At 48.3% G+C, this 18,822-nt stretch overlaps 1 protein-coding gene across 7 annotated transcripts in view; it reads left to right on the top strand.

Annotated features, from left to right (window-relative positions):
• Positions 1-18,822, top strand: part of NCOA1 (nuclear receptor coactivator 1) — a 589,360-nt gene that overhangs the window by 345,431 nt on the left and 225,107 nt on the right. The window lies entirely within an intron of this gene.

Genomic DNA, 18,822 nt, shown 5'->3' with positions numbered 1-18,822 from the left:
CCCGCTCTTCATGCTCGGCTCCCCGCTCTCCATGCTTGACTCTCCAATCTCAGCTCCCTGCTCTCCATGCTCGGCTCCCCTCTCTCCAATCTTGGCTCCCCGCTCTCCAATCTTGGCTCCCCGCTCTCCATGCTCGGCTCCCTGCTCTTCATGCTTGGCTCCCCGCTCTATAATCTCAGCTCCCCGCTCTCCATGCTCGGCTCCTCGCTCTCCATGCTCGGCTCCTGCTCCCCGCTCTTCCTGCTCGGCTCCCCGCTCTCCAATCTCAGCTCCCCGCTCTTCATGCTCGGCTCCCCGCTCTCCAATATCGGCTCCCCGCTCTCCATGCTCGGCTCCCCGCTCTCCATGCTCGGCTCTCCAATCTCGGCTTCCCACTCTCCAATCTCGGCTCCCCGCTCTCCAATCTCGGCTCTCCATGCTTGGCTCCCTGCTCTCCATGCTCGGCTCCCCGCTCTCCATGCTCGGCTCTCCAATCTCAGCTCCCCACTCTCCAATCTCGGCTCCCCACTCTCCAATCTCGGCTCCCCGCTCTCCGATATTGGCTCTCCGCTCTCCAATCTTGGCTCTCCATGCTCGGCTCCCTGCTCTCCATGCTCGGCTCCCCGCTCTCCATGCTCGGCTCTCCAATCTCAGCTCCCCACTCTCCAATCTCAGCTCCCCGCTCTCCAATCTTGGCTCTCCATGCTCGGCTCCCTGCTCTTAATGCTCAGCTCCCTGCTCTCCATGCTCGGCTCCCCGCTCTCCATGCTTGGATCTTCAATCACAGCTCCCCACTCTCCAATCTCGGCTCCCCGCTCTCCAATCTTGGCTCTCCTAATGCTCGGCTCCCTGCTCTCCATGCTCGGCTCCCCGCTCTCCATGCTCGGCTCTCCAATCTCAGCTCCCCACTCTCCAATCTCGGCTCCCCGCTCTCCAATATTGGCTCCCCGCTCTCCAACCTTGGCTCTCCATGCTCGGCTCCGTGCTCTCCATGCTTGGATCTTCAATCTCAGCTCCCGGCTCTCCATGCTCAGCTTCCCGCTTAATTTTAGAACTCCCGCTCTCTGCCTTTCTCCTGACTCCGCCCTCTGAGTTCTCTGAGTCGGAACTATAGAGAGGGCATCGGGTATCAATGCGCACTGACTGTTCTCACTGTCAACGTACATTGGGAACACTAGAAACAAAATTGGGCGGATATACAGCCGCCACAATGTTGAATTGCGGCGGAACCCTAGGGTTCCGCGGAACTTCGGTTGAGAAACACCGTTCTATGTACAACAGTCCATTGGATTTAAGTTCTTTCTATTGTGAAGACGCCACATCACATGTGGGCGTTACCCATGGTGGTTTGCATGCAAAAACAGGTTGTCCAGGAACGCCCACTTGTCAACACTGACACCCACCCATCAAGGCATTTTGGTATTTGCATAACTCCTCCCACAGCTGTCATCAGGACTGAGGACTCTGGAGAGGAGTACTGATGCAGGGTGCAGTGATGTTTCTCAGGAAGCTCTGTACAGCACCATGCCAGCCCCTCCCACCAGCCATGATCTGCCGACATTGCATAGAGAAGCATGGAGGAACCAGGGAAAGCAAAAGATTAACTGATTAAACAGCTGTAGAATAACTGTATAAAGTCTTCCATCATTTTGGTCATGATTTGGTGTTGAGGATTTCCCTTTGGGCTCCTCTTTTAATGCTATCTTATTTATTTCTTTCTATATAATGCATTGATCCAGCCTGCAAATTGACTCTTTGCCCCGGGATAAAGTTTACTTTTCATGGTACATCTGCTTGTTTGATGTCTCCAGGAAGCTCCAAGACGCTCTAAAAAAAAATAATTTATTTTTCGCTTTCATTCATGTTAAAACATAACACCGTCTTTATGTGTGATTAAAGGAAATCAATGCATAGAACAGGGATCTGCAGACTATGGCCCGCGGACCAATTCCAGCCCGCTGCAAGATTTTATCTGGCTCTCTGATGTGAGAAGGTCTCTGATGGGGACTCTGATGTAACAGCTGACTCTGATGTAAGCAGGAAGTCTGATAGGAACTCTCATGTAAGGGGGGGACTCTGATCTAAGTGGGGTTCTGGTGTAAGGGGGTATCTGATGGGGACCCTCATGCAAGGGGGGGGGGGGTTCTGATGTAGGAGTGGACTCTAATGTAAGGGGGAGCCTGATGGGGACTCTGATGAGGACTCTCATGTAGGGGGGCATTCTGATGAGGGCTTTCATATGGGGGGGGGGGCAGTCTGATGAGTACTCTCATGTAGAGGGAGACTCTGATGTAAGGGGTTTTCTGATGGGGACTTTCATGCAAAGGGGGGGGGGGTCTTTGATGTAAGAGTGGATTCTGATGTAAGAGTAAACTCTTATGTAAGGGGGGAGCCTGATGGGGACTCTCATGTATGGGGGACTCTGATGAGGCGCCTATCATGTAGGGGGGAACTCTGATGAGGAGTCTCATGTAGGGATGGGGCTTTGATGTAAGGGGGCTCTAATAGGGATTTTGATGTAAGGGGAGACGCCGATGAGAACCCTGATGTAAGTGGGGACTCTGATGGGGATCCTAATGTAAGGGGGCACTCTGATGGGGATCCTGTTGTAAGGGGGCACTCTGATGGAGATCCTGATGCAAGGTGGGACCCTGATGGGGATTCTGATGGGGATCCAGATGTAAGTGGGCACTCTGATGGGATCCTAATGTAAGGGGGCGCTCTGATGGGGATCCTGATATAAGGGGGCACTCTGTGTGCAGTAGAGACTTATTGGCTCATTGTCGGTAGTCCTTTTTTTTTTTTTTTTTTTTTTTTAAGGGAGCCTGTACTAGGGAATCAGTTCCTAATAAAGACAACAGAGAGCACAGGACTAGTCACCTGTGTTGCCTGTAGGATATTTTTTGATGATCCTTTTCTGCATTACAGACTTGCCATGTCTTGATCTACACTGGGTCTCTGTGTGGAGGAGGCTGTTTTGGTAGGGGCAGGGCTTTGCTTCCTCATGTCAGAGCTTCCCCCACCCCAATGACCAATGATCTGCTGATTGGTGGGGTAATGATCGAGGTGGAGGAAGCACAGATCTACAGGACTGATGAAGCAGAAACAGGGAGATGCTTGCACTGCAACTCCTTAGGTACAGCTTCCTCTCCAGGAAGGAGAACAGTGGTCAGAAGAATGGTGACATCACTAAATCTCACTCCAAATCTGGTGAGACTAGCAGATCCACAGAATGGAGAAACAGAAGCAGGGAGATCCTTGCACTGCAGGTCCTCAGGTACAGCTTCCCCTCCAGCAAGGAGAAAAGTGATCAGCACAGTAGTAAAATCACCAAATCTCGCTCCAAATCTGGTGAGACTAGCAGATCCATAGAATGGAGAAACGAAAGCAGGGAGATACTTGCACTGCAGGTCCTCAGGTACAGCTTCCCCTTCAGAAATTAGAACAGTGATCAGCACAGTAGTGACATCATCAAACCTCACTCCAAGGCTGGTAAGACTAGCATATCCACAGAATGGAGAAACAGAAGTAAGGAGATCTTTGTACTGCAGGTCCTCAGGTACAGCTTCCCCTCCAGCAAGGAGAACAGTGACCAGAACAGTAGTGACATCATCAAACCTCACTCTAAGGCTGGTGAGACTAGCAGATCTACAGAATGGAGAAACAGACACAGGGAGATCCTTGCACTGCAGATCCTCAGGTACAACTTCCCCTCCAGCAAAGAGAACAGTGATCAGAACAGTAGTGGCAACATCAAACCCCACTCCAAGGCTGGTGAGACTAGCAGTCAGAGGCAGCAGTACCTTAGGTGATCTCACACTACAGATTTAAAGCTATGAGGGTACAGAACAGGGGTGCCTAGGCACAGTATATCTACTGCTAATTTCAGAAGAAAGTACATTTTTCAGGCTACTGCTTCATCACAGTTGACATTTCTTACATGTTCCGGCACTTTTTCGGGCAGTGAACTCTGTGCTTTTTTTATCGCATGTTTTGTTGCACCACAACACGCGTTTCCTAGCCCAATTTGGGGTGCCATGAACAATTATTGTTACTGTAAGCTCCTAGTGCATGACACAGTAACGCGTTTTTATTCGGCACATGTTTCGCATGACAGCATAGGGTAGCCTGTTCACTTAAGGCCTCATTCACACCGTGCTAAAGGGCATTTTTCACGCAACAGCATAGGGCAGACCGTTTCCTTGAATGGGCTGCACTATATGCACCAAATACGCCAAAAGAAGCTCCCACCCCTTTTCAGGCAGTGACCTTTGTGCTTTTTTTAACTGCGCATTTTGTCGTGCGTTTTGGGGCACTGTTAACAAGTATTGGCATAGTAAATGTGACGCGCGTTTTTTCCCACGTTCACGGAACGCGCAGATTGTGGATGGGGTCTTACTGATAGACATTTCCTGTGAAATTCTCTAGGCCATTCCTGTGTGCAAAGCTTCTGCCCGTCTCTGTGTTACACTCTGGTGGACGCGGATCGATATGCAAATCTGCGTCCAATAGGCCGGGGGAACCAGCTCTGAGCACAACGCGCCCCATAGCCGCAATGGCAGACGTCTCCGTGGGTCACGCTTCCAGCGCTGGGGACCGTCTGCTTCGCGGCTGTTACCTGGCCGACCGCTTTTTCTGATGACACAACATCCTCCATGTGTTGCCAGGCAACCTTTGCAGAGGCGTTCGGTTGCATGCTGCATCGGACAACAGCCTTAGGGTGGTGGAGGGGGGGGGAATCCCTTGTAAAAGGGGATTTGTGAGCTGAAACGTGAGCCGGCCGGTTTATATCCAGAACATGGGGGGAGCCGGGGGTCATCCGCTGGGTAATATGAAAATAAATGGAGTTTAATCCCCTCACATCTATATTAATAGACACGTGCACCGAGGAAGATGGCTGCGCTTCGTCCTTTGTGTAACCACTGACTCAGGTCCATGAGGAAGAAAACTTTTCTGTGGCTTCTGATTGCAGTCATGGAGCCTCCTCATATCCATTGTGTGTGCCCTGATATAGAGGAACTAATCGGGGATGGAGGGGTTTAAACCACCAATTAAGGTCGACGTCAAGCTGAAAGTTTTGATTTTTTTTCTTTGTGTTTGGTTTTGGATAGAACAGAATAAGAATAAAATCTTTGTCAGGTATCTGAGGCCCAGATAGAGAAGTTTCCTGCCACTTCCTGTTCCCGTGACAACGCTTTCAGGAGACAGAAAGTGTGGGAACATCTGCAGTAGCAGTGCTGCTAATCTCTGTGTCATCATTCCAGACCCGGCTCTTGTGACATAACATAGAATATAAAAGAATAAAATAAATAAATCCAGAAAGGATGATGGGAACCCCTCATAATGGGATCAGCAGGTGTACAGACCTGGGAACTCAGCACAGGGATGGTGGGAATCCCTCATAATAGACACTGCAGGTGTACAGACCCGGCAATTCAGTACAGGGATGGTGGGAACCGCTCATAATGGGCACAGCAGGTGTACATACCTAGGAACCCAACACTGGGATGGTGGGAACTCCTCATAATGGGCACAGCAGGTGTACAGAGTTGGGAACTCAGCACAGGGATGGTGGGAACCCCTCATAATGGGCACAGCAGGTATACATACCTAGGAACCCAGCACTGGGGTGGTGGGAACCCCTCATAATGATGTTATGAGGGGTTTGTGAAGTTCTGATGTTTGTGAAGTACAATCTTGGTAACATGTTGGCAGAGAGAGCTCCTGGGTGGGTTGGTATTTTCCAGTCCTGGTTTAGGCCCTTTCTGCGAGACTGGGAAAATGGTGGGCCAGTGAAAAGCCTGAGGGTCAAGGATGAACAGCTCCCGGCTTATGTTGCCCCGTGTTTGAAAATGCTTCGGCAGTGGCAAGTAACAGCAGGAGAAGTCAGATCTCTTCCAAGGAAACTTCTTGAGAAGCGGATCATGAGCTCTGCTTTTTGCAAGCCACTGGCCTTGAGGGATTGCCCAAGCCTGGTTTTGGGGGTGGGTTTGCGATTGATTAATTTGGAGAGAATCCCAATGAAGTTTAGGGATCAGGCTTAGCTTGCCTTTCATGGAAAACTATATGTGAAGGGCAACTTGAAGTTTCTTCCCATGAGTGATCAGGGCTGCCCGAGAGTGGAGTGTGGAGGAGTGGTGGAGTCCATGGATCACTTTCTACTTCAGTGCCCTTTTAATATAGAGGTGTACAAGAGGGTGGGGAGGGCTCTGAGTATACCCTTCCACCCCCATATGAATTATGCAGAGTGGGTGTATGGGGCATTCCAGACTCATCGGGATTATGATTTGGAAACACTTTTTTTAGTTAGTCTAGCAGTCCGTTATTTCACATGGAGTGGTCAGGTATCCTTACGGAGTAAAATCCTCCTTGTCGAAGTGGTGGTGCAGGACATTCTGGGTGAGGTTGGGAAGATTCAGGGTCTTGAGAAAGACAGGTGGCAGCAGGAGGCCTGGATAAGGGCGTGGAGGAATATCAGGACTCTGTAGCTGCTGCCTGTTGATCTCGGGGTGTGCGGCTTTTCTTTGTATTCTTGTTTCACTCCCCTAGATTTTCAGATCAAATATAGTTTTGATAAAAGGCTACATGCATGGTGACGGTGATGTTTCTTAGTCTGGCTCTCTCGTAGGGATTATGTTGTGCGCAATCTGGTTTGCAGCATTTATTATATTCTTGTTTTTTTTTTTTTTTTTTTTGTATAGTCATATTCAAATATTTTGTAAATATGTTTTATTTATTTATTATGGTTTTATTGTAAATAAGTAGTTGTTTGTAAGATTTTTCAAAAAAGAAAATGAACCCTTCATAATGGGCACAACAGGTGTACAGACCCGGGAACTCAGCACAGAGATGGTGGGAACCTCTCATAATGGGCACAGCAGGTTAAAAACACATCTCTGAAGGGGTGAAGGGGGAATTATGATGGGAAAAAGAGCTCTGATGTGATGGGGGACCTCTAATGTGAAGGGGGGCTTCTGATGTGATGATGGGCTCTAATATAAAAGTAGGGTGGCGGGGGTGATGTAATGGGAGTACCTCTGATGTGAAGAGAAGGCCTCTGATGTGATGGGAGGACCTCCGATGTTAAGATGGGCTCCAATATGAAGGGGTGGGGGCTGTGATCTGATGGGTGACCTCTGATGTGGAGGGGGGTGTGATATAATGGGGGGAATCTGACGTGTTACCGGGACCTCTAGTGTTAAGGGGAGGCTGTAGTTTGATTGGGGAACCTCTGATGTGAAGGGGGGGGCTGTGATGTGATGGTAGGGACCTCTGATATGAAGGGGGCTGTGATATGATTGGGGACCTCTGATGTGAAGGGGGGCTATGATTTGATGGAGCACCTCTGATGTGAAGGAGGGGCTGTGATGTGATGGGGGGAACCTCTGATGTGATGGAGCACCTCTGATGTGAAGGAGGAGCTGTGATTGGGGGGGGGGACCTCTGATGTGAAGGGGGGCTATGATTTGATGGAGCACCTCTGATGTGAAGGAGGGGCTGTGATGTGATGGGGGGAACCTCTGATGTGATGGAGCACCTCTGATGTGAAGGAGGGGCTGTGATTGGGGGGGGGGGGGACCTCTGATGTGATGGGAGGACCTCTGATGTGAAGAGTGGCTGTGATTTGATGGGGAGGGACCTCTAATGATATAATGGGCTGTAATATGATGGGGGGCTGTGATTTGATAGGGGGACCTCTGATGTGAAGGGGGGGCTGTGATTTGATAGGGGGACCTCTGATGTCAAGGAGGGGCTGTGATGTGATAGGGGAGCTCTGATGTGATGGGAGGACCTCTCATATGAAGGGGGGCTGTGATATAATGGGGGACCTCTAATGTGAAGGGGGGGCTGTGATGTGATGGGGGAGCCCTGATGTGATGGGGGGACCTCTCATATGAAGGGGGGCTGTGATATGATGGGGGACCTCTGATGTGAAGGGGGGGCTGTGATTTGTTAGGGGGACCTCTGCTGTGACAAGGGGCTTCTGAGGAGAAGGGGGGCTGTGATTTAATGGGGGGGACCTCTGATGTAAAGGGGGGCTGTGATTTGATTGGGGAACCTTTGATATGGCGTTAATTTCATCAAGGCCGTTGGGTGCATCGTCCCAGGATCAGGTTTCCCATTGATAAGTAACATTTATATTTTTTTACATTTTAGACTGGGGGGGGCTTGAGATTTTGCGTTTTTTTTTTTTTTTTTTTTTTTAATGTGTGCCGCCAGGGAAAAAAGGTTGAGAAATGCTGCTCTAGAGATCCCATTATCTTCATTCATTCACAGTAGGATTGTTCTGAGGGAGAGGAACAGTTCATCAAAGTCACTGTATAGAACTCTTAAGAAGGAAGCAGAGCCTACCTATGTAATGAGCAAATGTGGCTGCCCCCCATGCACATATATTACTACAAACGGCCCATAGAAATAAGGATTCTAAGACATTATCACACTTCTTGCCCCATAGCCACAACAGGAGGTAAGAAGAAATCCCTCCAAAGTGAAGGAATCCCTGGTTGTTACTAGAACTAGTGTCCCCATAAGAAGATTTCCCCCCTATTCCCACTCTGGTGACAACGCAAAATTTGGAATTTTCTTTCACTTTCGGTGATAATCATAATTATCTCTGCTCTATCCAAAACAAAACAAACAAAAAAAAAGTTTTGCTTGGTTATACTTTAACTGCCATTTTCCCGTGTAGCCCAATCATGCAGCTCTTGAAGTGAGTATTATATGATGTCTATTGCGGCCTTATCTGAAGACCTTTGTGCAGGGAGTACATACGTGTTTATTCGTTTATAAACAGCTGTGCGTAGAACCGCGTCTCCCACGTTGTGTTACTTTGATCTATCGGCAATGAGTTGACTTTACAGTAAATTACAAAGCAAAACCATCTATAGATCCGAGTTTTGGGCAGCTGAAGTTATGTATAGATCTCAGCCTATCCTGTCATTTACCTTCTGGCTCCTCATTGGTCAGTGGAGCACCCTATCCCAATAAAAGGACTAATGAGAAGGATTAGGGTATGGAAGGGGAGGTGTCCAAGGTCGGCATTGATCAGAAAAGTCATGATGTGCACATAACTTCACCTGTCCATACCATTGGGTCTACTGATTGTGATTTTTTTTTTTTATTGTATATTCAGTTTGAATTACCGCTGACAGGTTATTGGTCACATGTGTCCGATGATCACCTGTTAGATTGTCTCATGAGTTATCCTGGATACATCTGTCTATGAGAAGTCCACCCAAAGGTGATATTTTGGTTATAGGTGTCAGCTGGTGGACCAAGTCAACCCCTAACATCTTATTCCTTTTACGATATCCCAAAAGTGAGATCTCCTTGTCTGAACTCAGTACAGGGATGGCGGGAACCCCTCATAATGGGCACTGCAGGTGTACTGACCCAGGAACTCAGTACAGGGATGGTGGGAACCCATCATAATGGGCATAGAAGGAGTACAGACCCAGGAACTCAGCACAGGGATGGGGGAACCCCTCATAATGGGAACAACAAGTGTACAGACTCAGGAACTCGGCACAGGGATGGTGGGAACCCCTGATAATGGGCACAGCAGTTGTCCAGACCCAGAAATTCAGTGCAGGAATGGTGGGAACCCCTCATAAAGGACACAGCAAGTGTACAGACCCAGGAACTCAGTGCAGGGATGATGGGAACCTCTGATAATGGACATGGCAGGTGTACAGACCTGGGAACTCAGTACAGGGATGATGGGAACCTCTCATAACTGGCACACCAGGTGTATAGACCTGGGAGCTCATCATAGGAATGGTGGGAACCCTCATAATGGGCACAGCAGGTGTACAGACCTGGGAACTCAGCACAGGGATGATGGGAACCCCTCATAACTGGCACACCAGGTGTATAGACCTGGGAGCTCATCATAGGAATGGTAGGAACCCTCATAATGGGCACAGCAGCTGTACAGACCCAGGAGCTCAGCATAGGGATGGTTGGAACCACTCGTAATGGGCACAGCAGATGTACAGACCCAGGAGCTCAGCACAGGGATGGTGGGAACCCCTCATAAAGGGCACAGCAGGTGTACAGACCTAGAAAATCAGCACAGAGATGGGGGAACCCTTTAAAATGGGCACCACAGGTGTACAGACCCAAGAACTCAGCAGAGGGATGGGGGAACCCCTCATAATGGGAACAGCAGGTGTACAGACCCAGGAACTCAGTACAGGGATTGTGGGAACCCATGACAATGGATACAGCAGGCCTGTAGACCTGGGAATTCAGCTTAGGGATGGTGGGAATCCCTCATATTGGGTACAGCAGGTGTACAGACCTGGGAACTCAGCACAGGGATGGAGGAAACCCCTCATAATGGATACAGCATGTGAGTAGACCCCGGAAATCAGATCAGAGATCTCAATGGATCCCAACAGAATCCCAGAGAGATAGAAGAGACTGTCAGGTGATTTCAGTCTCCAACTTCCACCAACCAGTAGACAATGGTACCAATCAGTTTTAGGTGGATAGACCGTTCACAATGTAAATCATTTACTTCCATCACTAAATCATTTGGGTTGATTTCCACTCTGCAGTACAAGTGCACTTGGAAGTGCAGCCGCTGTAAATCTGAGGGGAAGATCTGAAATCAGGGGATGCTCTGCTGATTTTATTATCCAATCATGAAAAAGCATGCCTTGCATGTCCCCTACGGATCTACAGTGACTGCACTTCTAAGTGCACTTGCAGTGCAAAGTGGATTTGCCTTTAGTAAATAAACCCCCCCTCATTAAATATACAGAATTTGCAGATAATGCTCAGCATGCAGCCAGTGTGATCGTCCATGAGTCCTGGATGTTCCTATGTGTGCATTATGGTTTGCCGGTAATAACAGCAATTGCTGGAAAAAAGAAATGTTGCTGTCAATCACCCCCCACAGCATGTGGAAAAAAAAAAGCTAACAACAAGCTGCAGAATGTTCCAGCAATTTGCTGCTGGTGTAGTATGGGGGTGGGGAGAGCACTGATAATAAACTGGTGCAGGGCCCCTGACAGTTGTGGGTCAAAGAGGACTCAATAGTTCCATGTTCACCTTTTGTCACGGGTGACCTTCTCATTGTACAGGTCACATTACTGTTCCTGTCACTCAGCACACTGAGATCCCAACAAGTGTCACTGAGACAGCAGCCGCCTCCGGGCCCCAGCCTGTGGAGGCCCTCTTCTGACTTGCGCTGAGGAAAGTCTGCTCGTCTTATCGGGTCCGTGACATTTCTGTTATTGTAGCATTTTTACTAGTTGTTGTGATTGTTATTTATTCTCACGTACTGTGTTCTCTAAGCGTGGTCCTCTTTGGTGGGGTGTTGTCACCGTACACTCACAACAATGAAGTTGATTAGGAAAAAGTCCAAGGACATTATTAGAAGTAAGGCTGCGTTCACACTGGTGCAATTTCAGATGCAACTTGAGTCGCACAGAATGGCAGGACAATGGAAATCACATTGTTTTCAATGGTGCTTGTTCACATCAATGCAACTCCGCAGGGAGCGATTTTGGCCCCATTGAATTGGCAAACCACTTCAAAGTTGCACTACAAAATCACACTGAAAATTTTGGATCAAAATCAGATTGCAGCAGTGTGAACCTGGCCTAATGGATTGTAAGGGGGAGTCCAGGAATGTTCTACTGATAAGGGAAAATATATAGGAGGATAGAGGGTGAGTCCAGGTAGAGAATTTATAAGTCCACAATTTTTCATGTCCCTCTGTCTGTGAAATGCAGAAATTGTATTTATCACCATTCTTTTCACATTAGAATGTGGAGTTTCCTTTTCCCATTCTCCTTCTCCATCTCTCTTCCCTTCTAATCTCTTCTCTTACTTCTCCTTCTCTTTTCTAGAAATTAGGTTCTGCAAATGAGTCCTTCTCTTCAAATCTCTTCTTCACCTCCTTCTTCTTTTCTCCATCTCCTTTTCTCTTCCCTTGAAGTGAAGTACTTCTACTCCTTCTTAATAATCTTGTGATTCTTTTTTTTCTCATTCTTCTTTTCATTAGCCTTCTTCTTCTGCTACTCTTTCTTGTCCCTCTCCTTCTTCTCCCATCTCCTTCTCCTCTTTCTCCTTCTTCTCCCATCTCCATTCTCCCTCTCTGTCCTTGTAGTGAAGTCTTTGTTTTCCTTCTCTTCTAATCTCTCCTCTTTCTTCTTCTTTTTTCCATCTCCTTCTCTTCCCTTAAAGGGAAGTCCTTCTACTCCTTCTTATCCATCTTCTCATTCTTCTTTTTTCTCCTTCTCCTTGTCCTTCTCCTCCTTCTTCTTCTACTCTTTCTGATCTTTCTCCCTTCTCCCTCTCCTCTTTTTTCTTCCTCTTCTCCTCCTTCCTGTCCCTTCCCCTATCTCCATTTTTCTTCTCTTCCCTAGAAATGAAGTCCATCTTCTCCTTCTCCTTCTCTTCTAATCTCTCCTCCTTCTGTATCTCTTTCTCAATCTCCTTCTCTTTCCTTGAAATGAAGTCCTTCTACCCTTCTTATCCTTCTTTTCATTTTGCTCTCCTCCTCTCCTCTCCTATTTTTACATCTCATCTTCCCTTGAAGTGAAATCCTTCTTCTCCTTTTCTCCTACTTTCTCTTTTAATCTTCTCCTCCACCTCCCAGTGAAGTTCAGGATGGGAGCACAGAGTCTCTGCAAGTGAAGGTCTCTCTCTCCTTTTCTTCTTCTCTTCTCATTCTCCCTCTCTTCACTCGAATGAGGTTCGGGATGAGTGCAAAGGGTCTCCAGAAATGAGTACCTCTCACAGGTGAGTGGTACTCACCTAGGGCCCTGTAGCAGAAAGTGGGCCTCATTCTCCAGGACCCCTAGTCACACCACTGGCACAGTCTACTGTTCCTGGGCTTGTAGGTCTGTCTGTGCCGTCCTGATTCTATATTCAGTCTGTGGGCGCTCAGTCTGTAAAAAGGTTTAGGGTCTGTTTGTCTTTGGGGTCTTGTAGCAACTCCAGGTGTAGGGCCAGCTTGTAGTCACTCTGTAGTGTGGTCAGTAGTTTGTTTCTTTTCTTCATTAACTGACATATTTCTCTTTGGAGTTGTTCATCATGTCTTTTATTCAAGATTTTGTCAGGTGACATTGTTGGGAGTTTTGGATGGTCAAGATTGTTATGAGTTGTTGCAGGCCACATGGTTTGGATTAGTCCTTGTTCGGCAGTTAGGCTTTATGGTGGTATGTGTATGAGGTGGTCCCAGTTTGATAGTGCCTTCTTCTGTATTGTAAGCAGTAAAGGGAATCTGCCCAGTCCAGCAAGCATTGTTGGAGGTGCTCCAAAGGACATGGAGAAGGTGCTTGCAGAATTCCAAATGGAATATTTCGGTTGGGATGGAGTCCCATTTGGGTTAGTCTGGGTAGTTGGTAGGGCCCCACACTACCATAAGGAAGGACTTGGATGATGACACTGCCAAAGTTTTAAGCCAGACTCTCCAGATAGTGCCCTCCCCTGTACTGTAAGCAATAAAGGGAATCTGCCCAGGCCCGGCCCAGCCCAGCAAGCATTGTTGGAGGTGCTCCAAAGGACATGGAGGGGGTGCTTGCAGAATTCCTAATGGAATATTTCTGTTTGGATAGAATCCCATTTAGGTTGGTCTGGGTGGTTGGTAGGGCGCCACACTACCATAGAGGATAACCAGGATGAGGCCAAAGTTTTTATCGTGGTCCTAGGTGGTACAGCTGTCTCTTGATGGTAGAGATCAGTGGTCTCCAAACTGTGGCCCAGGGACCAGATGCGGCCCTTTGCCTGCCTTTATCCGGCCCTTGGAGCATTATAGCATCTGCTCACACCAACAATACGGAATAATTCCTGTCACTGACACTAGAAATGAGATACTATTTTGCCCACTGACACTAACAATAGGGCACAATTCTTCCCAATGACACCAACGATGGGGCGCAATTGAGACAATCTGGCCCTACAGTTTGAAGGACAGAAAACTGGCGCTTTGTTTAGAGGGTCTGGAGACCCCTGGTATAGATGATGAGTAAAGAAAGTTCTGCATGGCTGTCTAGTTGGGTTCATTTCTAGGCCAAGGTTCATGTAGCTGTTAGGTTCATCAACAGTGCAGTTTTTGCAACGCCGTGATTATTTGCTCTCTTTGCGTTGAAGGGCAGTGCCCATATCACGCAGTACTTCTCTCATGTTTATAGAAATCCCAGTGTCTTGAAATTTCTGAATAAATTAAAACCTTTGAATTCAAACAAAGGGAATATGTCAGTCTTTCAAACAGAATACACATTGAAAAGAGTTTTGGCGAGGCCCCATTCCGCCGGCGCGCACCACAATGCCGCACTAGACATCGCTCCCTCTCAAGACCCTCATTAAGTGCTGATATAAACACAGTAATTAATGTCTCTGCGCTCTCCCGAGGCTTCTGTGGCATCCCTTTGTGACTTTCTATTAAAGAGCAAACCCCTGGGTGCCGATTATCTTTCCTAATATACAAACCACTTGTTTTTGTTCTTCAAAAGTATTTTGGCAGTGGTAACATGATATAAAAGGGGAGACCATTATAGTCAGAAAAATAGAGTTCAGCGATAGGTCCGGCTTACGTTTTTAGTTAAGAAAAAGAGTCAAAGCTGAACTCTAGGAAAACCATCATTTAATACAGTTGTCCATTCCTTTAAAATATACACTCACCAGCCACTTTATTAGGTACACCTTGCTAGTACCGGGTTGGATCCCCCCTTTTGCCTTCAGAACTGCCTTCATTCTTCGTGGCATAGATTCAATAAGGTGTTGGAAACATTCCTCAGAGATTTTGGTCCACAGTGACACAATAGCATCACGCAGTTGATGCAGATTTGTCGACTGCACTTTTGGGTTGAGATCTGGTGAGTGTGGAGGCCATTGGAGTACAGGGACCTCATTGTCCAGTGGTGAGATGATTGGAGCTTTGTGACATGGTGCATTATCCTGCTGGAAGGAGCCATCAGAAGATGGGGACACTGTAGTCATAAAGGGATGGACATGGTCAGCAACAATACTCAGGTAGGCGTGGTGTTTAAACGATGCTCAATTGGTACTAAGAGGCCCAAAGTGTGCCAAGAAAATATCCCCCACATCATTCCACCACCACCACCAGACTGAACCATTGATACAAGGCAGGATGGATCCATGTTTTCATGTTGTTTACACCAAATTCTGACCCCACCATCTGAATGTCGCAGCTGAAATCGAGACTCATCAGACCAGGCAACATTTTTCCACTCTTCTATTGTCCAATTTTGGTGATCCTGTGCGAATTGTAGCCTCAGTTTCCTGTTCTTAGCTGAAAGGAGTGGCACCCTCGTGGTCTTCTGCTGCTGTAGCCCATCTGCTTAAAGGTTTGATGTGTTGTGTATTCAGAGATGGTATTCTGCATACCTTGGTTGTGGTAATTTGACTTACATTTTCCTCTCTATCATCTGGAACAAGTTTGCCCATTCTCCTGTGACCTCTAACATCAACAAGGCATCTTCCTCCACACAACTGCCCACTCGCTGGATATTTTCACTTTTTTGGACCATTCTCTGTAAACTCTAGAGACGGTTGTGTGTGAAAATCCCAGTAGATCAGCAGTTTTTTTTTTTAAATACTCAGACCAGCCTGTCTGGCACCAACAACCATGCCACGTTCAAAGTCACTTAAATCCCCTTTCTTCCCCATTCTGAAGCCTGGTTTGAACTTAAGCAAGTCGTCTTTACCACATCTAAATGCCTAAGTGCATTGAGTTACTGCCATGTGATTGGCTGATTAACAATAAAGTGGCTGATGAGAATACATAAATTTATTTACAGCTAGCATAGGTACATTGATTTGTCTTTCTATCAGCTTGTCGTCCTACTTCTGCCTTGTATCATACATTCACATCAGTCTCTGCCCTCAGGGATCTTAGAGTTGGAGCTCCTTATCTCACATACATATACTTGGGTCAATGTAGACAGGAACCAATTAACCTACCAACATGTCTTTGGAGAGTGCCAGGAACTCCATGCAAGCACAGGGAGAACATGCAAACCCCATGCAGATAATGTCCAGCGACCCCCGTGGGACAAGCCAGACATCCTAATTATTAAGCCCACAGCCACTCTGCAGTAGATCAGTGGTTGTTGACATTTTTTTGATAGGATGCCATGCCCCACCAGTAAAAAAAAATGTGGAAACCCACACAAGAAAAGCATGGGAATGCAAACCATGTATTGACATGGTACAAGTCTCTGGATTTGGGCTGGGTATCAGTGTGGTGAGATGGGCGTGTGGGGTGAGTTGAGGGGCTCTGCAGCAGACTTGGTAGCTCTGTTGGGGAACAAGGTTTCTGTAGGAGTCTGAGGGCACTCTGGATGCTGGGGGGCACTGTGGGAGGTTGGGGGGGGGGGGTTGGCACTGTAGAGGCTGAGGACTCTTAGGGGGCCTGGGAAAACTCTGGAAGTTGAGCGGCACTGTGGAGGCTGAGGGCTCTCAGGGGGCCTAGGGGCACCATGGGTGGTTGGGCTGGCACTGTGGGTGGGTTGGGAGGGTGCACTATAGAGGCTGAGGACTCTTAGGGGGCCTGGGAGAACTCTGGAAGTTAAGCGGCACTGTGGAGGTTTAGGGCTCTCAGGGGGCCTAGGGGCACCATGGGGGGTTGGGTTGGCACTGTGCGAGGTTGGGGGACACTGTGGGAGGTTGGGGGACACTGTAGAGGCTGAGGACTCTTAGAGGGCCTGGGAGAACTCTGGAAGTTGAGCAGCACTGTGGAGGCTGAGGGCTCTCAGGGGGCCTAGGGACACAATGGGTGGTTGGGTTGGCACTGTGGGAGGTTGGGGGACACTGTGGGAGGTTGGGGGACACTGTAGAGGCTGAGGACTCTTAGGGGGCCTGGGAGAACTCTGGAAGTTGAGCAGCACTGTGGAGGCTGAGGGCTCTCAGGGGGCCTAGGGGCACCATGGGTGGTTGGGTTGGTACTGTGGGAGGTTGGGGGACACTGTGGGAGGTTGGGGGGGCACTGTAGAGGCCAAGGACTCTTAGGGGGCCTGGGAGAACTCTGGAAGTTGAGCGGCACTGTGGAGGCTGAGGGCTCTCAGGGGGCCTAGGGGCACCATGGGTGGTTGGGTTGGCACTGTGGGAGGCTGGGGGTCACTTTCGAGGCTGGGAACTCTCAAGGGGCCTGGGGGCACAATGGTTGACTACAGGGTGGATTTTATTTAAATCAAGTCGATTTAAATCATGATTTAATACACTAGTAAAAAAGCTTGATTAAAATCACATCGATTTAAATCATAATTTTTAACTGTCACCTCTGACCCGCTGTTGACTCACCAACAGTCCCATTCACTTTAATAGGACAGCTGGTGATGTGGCAGTGACACAGCAAGGTGAGGGTCATGTCGGCAGCAGGTCAGGCGCTGCCATGATGGATCTGAAATGACAGGTGCTCTTTAAATGTAAGGACTCATTCTTGCTGGTAGTTAGAATCTTTAATATTTGCAAACAAAATGAAGGTTTCGTATTTAGAATAATAAGAGGTCAGGTTAGTAACACCGCAATATCAGAACCGATTTTAGGTAATAGGTAAATCACACATAGTTGGAGAACTACTAAAATTCTTTTATTTAGATAAAACAAAAACATTGCCAGTGCATGTTATCTCAGCTGGCAGAGCTTGGATTCATTGAGTGAGTTTACAAAAAAATGTAACTATTGCAGAATATACAGCCTCATGCTACATAACTAAGCTCCATTTCATGGTGAATAAACCTAAATTATTAATGTATCTTAAATAGAAAACTATCTTTAGGTAGATTTTTGCTCCAAAAGCAGTTTATTAAAATTAATTTGAAAAAAAAAATCCAATTCAAATGAAAAAAAAGGATTTAAATCAATAAAATCAGATTTCATTTTTAAAAAATCAGATATTTGTTTGAAAAATAATAATTGATTTGTATCCACCCTCGTTGGCTGGGTGGCACCGTGGGAGGTTGTGGGGCACTGTGGAGAATGGGAGTTCTTAGGGGGCCTGGGAATACTATGGGAGACTGGGTGGTACTGTAGGAGGTATGGGGGGACATTGTGGAGGTTGAGGCCTCTCAGGGGGGCCTGGGGACACCATGGGAGGCTGGAAGGCACTGTGGAAAATTGAGGGGCACTATGGAGGCTAAAAGCTCTCAGGGCGCCTGGGAATACTATGGGAGGCTAGGAGGCGCTGTGGGAGGTTGGGAAGCCTATGGAGGCTGGTAGCTTTCAGGGGGCCTGGGGGCACTATAGGAGGCTGGGCAGCACTGTAGGAAGGTTGGGGGGCACTGTGAAGGCTAAGGGCTCTTAGGGGGGCTGGGGCATTATGGGAGGCTGGGCAGCATTGTGGGAAGTTAGGGGTGCTGTGGAGGATGAAGGCTCTCGGAGGGCCCAGGGGTGGGGGGGGGGGCACTGTGGAAGCTGGAAGTTCTTAGGGGGCTGTGGGACACTGAGAGGTTGTAAGGCACTGTGAGAGGTTGGGGGGCGCTCTTGTGGTTGAGGGCTCCCAGGGGCCTGGGAGCACCATGGAAGGCTGGGTGGCACTGTGGGAGGTTGTGGGGCACTGTGGAGCCTGGGAGTTCCTACGGGGCCAAGGGGTACTATGGGAGGCTGTGTGGTACTCTAGGAGGTATGGGGGACACTGCGGAGGTTGAGGGCTCTCAGGGGGGCCTGGGGACACCATGCGAGGCTGGGAGGCACTGTGAGAAATTGGGGGGGGGGGGGGCACTGTGTTGGCTAAGGGCTCTCAGGGGGCCTGGGGGCACCTTGGGAGGCTGGGTGGCACTGTGGGAAGTTGAGGGGCACTGTGGAGGCTAAAAGCTCTCAGGGCGCCTGGGGATACTATAGGAGGCTAGGAGGCGCTGTGGGAGG

This window comes from Aquarana catesbeiana, linkage group LG04 (assembly GCF_042186555.1).
Source record: "Aquarana catesbeiana isolate 2022-GZ linkage group LG04, ASM4218655v1, whole genome shotgun sequence".
NCBI classification, from domain to species: domain Eukaryota; kingdom Metazoa; phylum Chordata; class Amphibia; order Anura; family Ranidae; genus Aquarana; species Aquarana catesbeiana.
This window is presented reverse-complemented; position numbering and strand designations above follow the sequence as displayed.